The sequence below is a fragment of the Pteropus vampyrus genome, unplaced genomic scaffold (genome assembly GCF_000151845.1).
Source record: "Pteropus vampyrus isolate Shadow unplaced genomic scaffold, Pvam_2.0 Scaffold169, whole genome shotgun sequence".
NCBI classification, from domain to species: Eukaryota; Metazoa; Chordata; class Mammalia; order Chiroptera; family Pteropodidae; genus Pteropus; species Pteropus vampyrus.
The window spans coordinates 193,216-198,288 of record NW_011888950.1 but is presented as its reverse complement, the minus strand read 5'-3'; the positions used below and the strand labels follow the sequence as shown (position 1 = coordinate 198,288).

At 50.0% G+C, this 5,073-nt stretch overlaps 1 long non-coding RNA gene across 1 annotated transcript in view; it reads right to left on the bottom strand.

Annotated features, from left to right (window-relative positions):
• Window positions 1-2,664: 2,664 nt before the first annotated feature.
• The window catches only part of LOC105298932, a 24,550-nt gene continuing 22,141 nt past the window's right edge, over window positions 2,665-5,073 (bottom strand). Inside the window, exon 3 of the long non-coding RNA XR_896487.2 lies at window positions 2,665-3,930. This is a non-coding gene — a long non-coding RNA (uncharacterized LOC105298932). The remainder of the gene's footprint in view (window positions 3,931-5,073) is intronic.

Sequence of the window (5,073 nt, the reverse complement as noted above, 5' to 3'; positions counted from 1 at the left end):
AAAAATCTCAGAGGGAAACATGAACAAAGTCTTGGGGCAGGAGGGCACTACTTTGGGATTAAGTGATGCTCATAATGAAATTAACGCAAGATCACTGCTCATGTGGATGAAATACTGTTACATTGTACCTTGCGCAATGGCTAATGTAATATTCTCATAGGAAACAAAAAAGATCAAATCTTTAGGTCGTGAACTCTATCAAATATGATAGCACTGTGGATGGATGTCAGAGCTAGAAGAGCTTTGGGGATATGTGTCCTGAGTCCTTCATTTTACATGGAAGGAACCAAGACGAAGGACTTTCTGACACAAAAACTCAGGCCCCCTTGTCTCCTCGCTCTGTGCTTTTTTTTCAGCATAAGACGTACTACCGAGATCCAGAAATGAGACTGGTACATGCTGGGGAGAGAGCAAAATGCGTTCGCTCAAAATCCCATTAAGAAACTGACCTTCACGGCCACTTGGCAGCCCACGAATTGCTCTTCAAAATTCTACGGCTTCCCCATCAGGTCGAATGTCATTCGACCTTCTCTCACAGTCCTCTCTCACTCTGCCAAAAAGGCTGACGTTGGAAAGGGGATTCCTGCATCAGAGGTAGATCTAGATAAGAGTGATGCTTTAGACAACTTCATTCCGGGATTCTGGGATTCAATGTGGATGAGAAGATAAAAAAAAAAGAGAGAGAGAGAGAGAGAAATAGATTGTTACTTTTGGCACAACTGGGGAACTTCTGGAACCAATGACCATATGCGAAACACACATGAAGGAAATACCTAAATAGAGTTCATCTTTTTAAAAAGAAAAAATGCTAATTCCTTCCATGGCAGTAAGACAGTGAGAACAGGGACAAAGACCCAGGTGCATTGGGATGGGGGGAGGGGGTGTCTCAACCTTGACACATGAATCACGTAAGCGAAGAGTTTCTAGATGTTCGCATGCTCATCTCTACCCTAGCGTGCAGTGGCCTCTCTGTGGCCACACGAGACGAGGGGGATCGGCCGAAGGCTCGTTTTAGATCTGCAGACACAGCCGTCCTGCAGCAGAAGAGATGGTGGCTTGATCCCCTGGCAAGCAGCGATGACGTCAGCATGGCACGAATCCCAAAAGCCTGGCTTTGACGAACCTGAAAAGAACCTTGAGTGACTTACACATGATTTTTTGTAATTTGCCTTCGGATTGTTCTCACTTGTCGTGAGCACAGAAAACTGGGCTGGCACCACCTTCCTGTCCCCCTCCCCCTCCCCCACTGCCACCATCCCGGTCTGCTCCTTTCTCCTGGATCAGGTCAGTGTCTGCAAAGGTCAGAGCGAGCCCGGAGGTCCCGTTCAGCAGTATCTGAGTTGAACTCGAAAGTTATCTAGGAGACTTTAGAGAGAAGGTACACACTTAAGCTCAATTTACATGCCCTTGATATTTTAAAGGATCCTGTAGTTCAAAGGAATTTCAGAAAGTCCTTGAGCCAACTCCTTTGCTCTCTAGACAACATGATCGCAAAGATTTTAGCTCTTAGTCTCTCTAATTTTCTTCCTGGCTCATTATTCTACCTAGTACATGCATGTCTCTCTCTCTGTCTCTTTCTCTCTCTCTCTCTGTCTCTCTCTCTCTCTCTGTCTCTCTCTCTCTCTCTGTCTCTCTCTCTCTCTCTGTCTCTCTCTCTCACACACACACACCCATAGTCTATGTTCTACTGTTCCCAGTGGCTGTTTGTTTTTCTTTCTTAATGAACTGTTTTTAATAAGAAAGGTTAGCTGGCTTCACCTTCTTAAGTAGGATTGTCTTGGAGAGGGACCCCTGACATCTAGAAGGCCTGTCCACAGCAAGCTTCTGAAAAAAAAAGTGGTCTCAGCTGGTTCTTTATCCTTTAAGGTTTTTATTCAACATTATGCAACCCTATCACCCTGGAAACTACTGATTTTGTCGACTGCTGACTGATCCAGTGGCATCTATCTATAGGCTGCTCAGTGGCCAATGGTGTGACCAGACAAAAGGGTTCTGACTGAATGGCAACTGGCCGAACCAACCAAGAGCACCAGCCGGTTACAGGCGGTGAAGCAGAAGCAGAGACCGGGTCGTCGAGTCACCCAGTGTTCCAGTTTGTCCAGGACGGTCCCAGGTTCAGCACCGGAAGTCCTGCAACCTGGGAATCCCCTCGGTCCTAGGCAAACTGGGACAGCCAGTCGCCTTCAGCTCGTTGCCACAGCAGAATTCTGGAATCGGGAGCAGTGGATCCTGCTGCTAAGCAAAAGATCGAGATGACCTCAGTGTGACAGACCTACTCTCCGCAGAAACCATCGATCGCAACTGGGTATCTCGATGGACTTGGGCTGCATGGAAAGGCCTAGCTGGACAGCTGCTGGGTAGAGCGTGTCCGGTCTGCGTTAGTTCCATGGAGGTCGGACTAACCCAGCATCTACGGAGGGAACGTAAGAGGGTCTCCGTTCCTCGAAACCCAAAGGAATCTAATACGACGAGTCTGTCTGCACATCAAGGCAGGACGGTGAAAGCCCACAAACAACCTCACAACCCAGTAGCACGAAACCTCCAGAGGTTCCCCTCACTCGCTTCGTGACGAATCTGAGATGCCGAGGACCCCACTGCTCCACCGAGAAGCCACCAAAGTCACTCACCGGTCACACAAACACCATCTACAACGCAGGGAAATAATTATATATAGATATAGAAATTTAATTCTTTTTACAAAGGCAAGTCATCCATTCGCTCTGGAAATTGAAAACACAAACATTTTTTGGCTCCGCCTTTGGGTTGGATCATGATCATTATCTGGGACAGGTTTCCAGCCAGGTGTGTGGCAGCTACAGGGTGAATGAAACAAACAGGACTTGTGTCTCGAGGGGCCCAATCTGTTGTCAGGGGTGTGTGTGTGTGTGTGTGTGTGTGTGTGATCAGCACACACTGGAGGATGAGGGTCCTCAATAAAGGCCGCCAACTCTGGTAGCTGGAAAGTTGACAAGGAAGCCTCAAGTTCTGGTGTGGACCCCAAGTCCTCCTGAGAGGAGCCGGTCTCCATGGCTGACCATGCATCTGTGTCAGCAGCGGACAGGTGGAATGACAAACGGTGTTCATCTTCTGCCCCTCCAGACGTACACCCGCGTGTGATCCCAAATGAGACACTGGAGCGTGAGGACACCAGCCTTCACTATCCAGCTCCCCTGCTGAAGTCCCCGCCGATGTCTCTGATGGCCTGAAGAACTTCTGCACCGATGTGCATCGATCTGGAACCTGGAACCTGTGTGGCCAGACCCCACGTAAATGAGAAGGACTGCTCCTCCCAAGCCGCTTGCATAGCAAAACACACACACACACACACACACACACACACACACACACACACACACACTTCTTTAGAAGGAGCAGGAACAGAAATCAAGAGCCCATTTGGCCTAAGTGTAGTTAACTATTCACTCTGTATCCGGCCGGAAGATAATGGAGCAAACAAGGGCTGCTGGGTCCAAAGGCGGAGCGGACGTGGAGGTGGGGGACGCGGAAAGGGTGTGGGAGAAAGCCCCTGGCTTCCAGGGATGTGGGGGGAGAGGGGAGTCTTCACAGCGGGCAGCCTCAGAGGAAACATTTTCCACCACAAGGGAAAACAAGGACTGAGGTACAGACGTCTTCTCCGACTGCAGGTCACTCCAGTGATGCATCTCCCAGCCCACGCAGGTTGAGATGTAGACCAGCCCTCGGTGCGAAGGCCTTTGCTTTCTCCTTAAACGTCTTCTCAAATCCAGAACCTTCTTTATTCTCCAAATAAGAGTTCTTGATCAAATCCAGAGCTTTTGCCTCTTAAGAGATGGTCCCGTCTTAGCCAGGTACTTCAGGTGGGAGCCCTGGGGGAATATATTGGCTCCCCAAAGTGTCCTGGTGGAGGGTGTGAGTGAGAAAGGGAACTTTGCTACGTTCTCCTCTCTAGGCCTGTGGATCAAAAAACAATAAAAGAGTGAGATTCTGGCTTCTGCTCATCCAATAGGTGTCTTTCAACAATGACCATCACTTTATCGTCTTTGGTCCATAATGTTCTAGCTACTGAAAAGAACACACACTCCTCTAAAAGCAGGATTTTAGTTAAGGACCAAAAAAAAAACCAAAACGCCTATTTGTACATCTCAAGACTCCCTGCATACCGAATCATCGCCAGGAGCCCTTCACACAAATCTCACCCACAGCTAATTTTTCCAAAATATCACTGAAGAGAGCCAGCCCAGAGGAAATGAAAATTTCTGTTTTTCAGCATGTCACTGTTACATCTGTGAGATGTGGGGCAGGGGGCACGGAGGTGTCAGATCACCCACTTCACAGAGGGAAAAACTGAGGCACCGCGGCGCCAATGTTCTCAGAATGGGATGACCAGGGTCTGGCCCCGAGTCCTGACGCCTGCTTCAGGTGGCTCTTCCCTCTGCTGTCATGGGTCCCTTAGCAATGAATTCGAAACTTACCCAGAGTGGATGGGGCCCCTCAGAGGAACCGGACCCCACGGTTTCACGCATTTCTCCTTCCCTAACGCTGATGACAAATAGACGAAGACGGACCTGGACGTGTCCTTCTACCTCACGTCCCACCATCCTGGCATAACCCCCATTTCTGAGTGACAAATACCTTTAGGCCACTGAATGCCCTCAGAGGGACGCCCTCATTTTAAAATTGATGAGGCCCAGCAAGGGGCCTCGGCACAGGTCGACTTAATCCAGGCTTCCTGAGCGAGGTCGCTTTCTGGGTCTCTGATTCCAGTGATGACAATCAACCCACGAGGTATGACGTGGACGGCTGCAAACGTGCACGATCACCAGTACCCTACGGGGTTAGATGCCGCGGATACAGACGTAAACCAGACGGGCAAACCCGGCCCCCAGGCCTCCACAAGCGGGTAGTGTTGACCAAGCAGGATGCCAGAAGGACAGCGCTATCGGAGGGAAATACACCGAGGGTTTTGGGGGGCCAACGAGACCTGCGAGGGACGTGGCCCAGCCCGGTGCGAGGCTGCTCTTCTCCCTGTGGGCTTTGGCTAACTCCTGGCTGGGATGTGTGCGGCTGCCATGACACCCAGACAGGAGGGTGCTA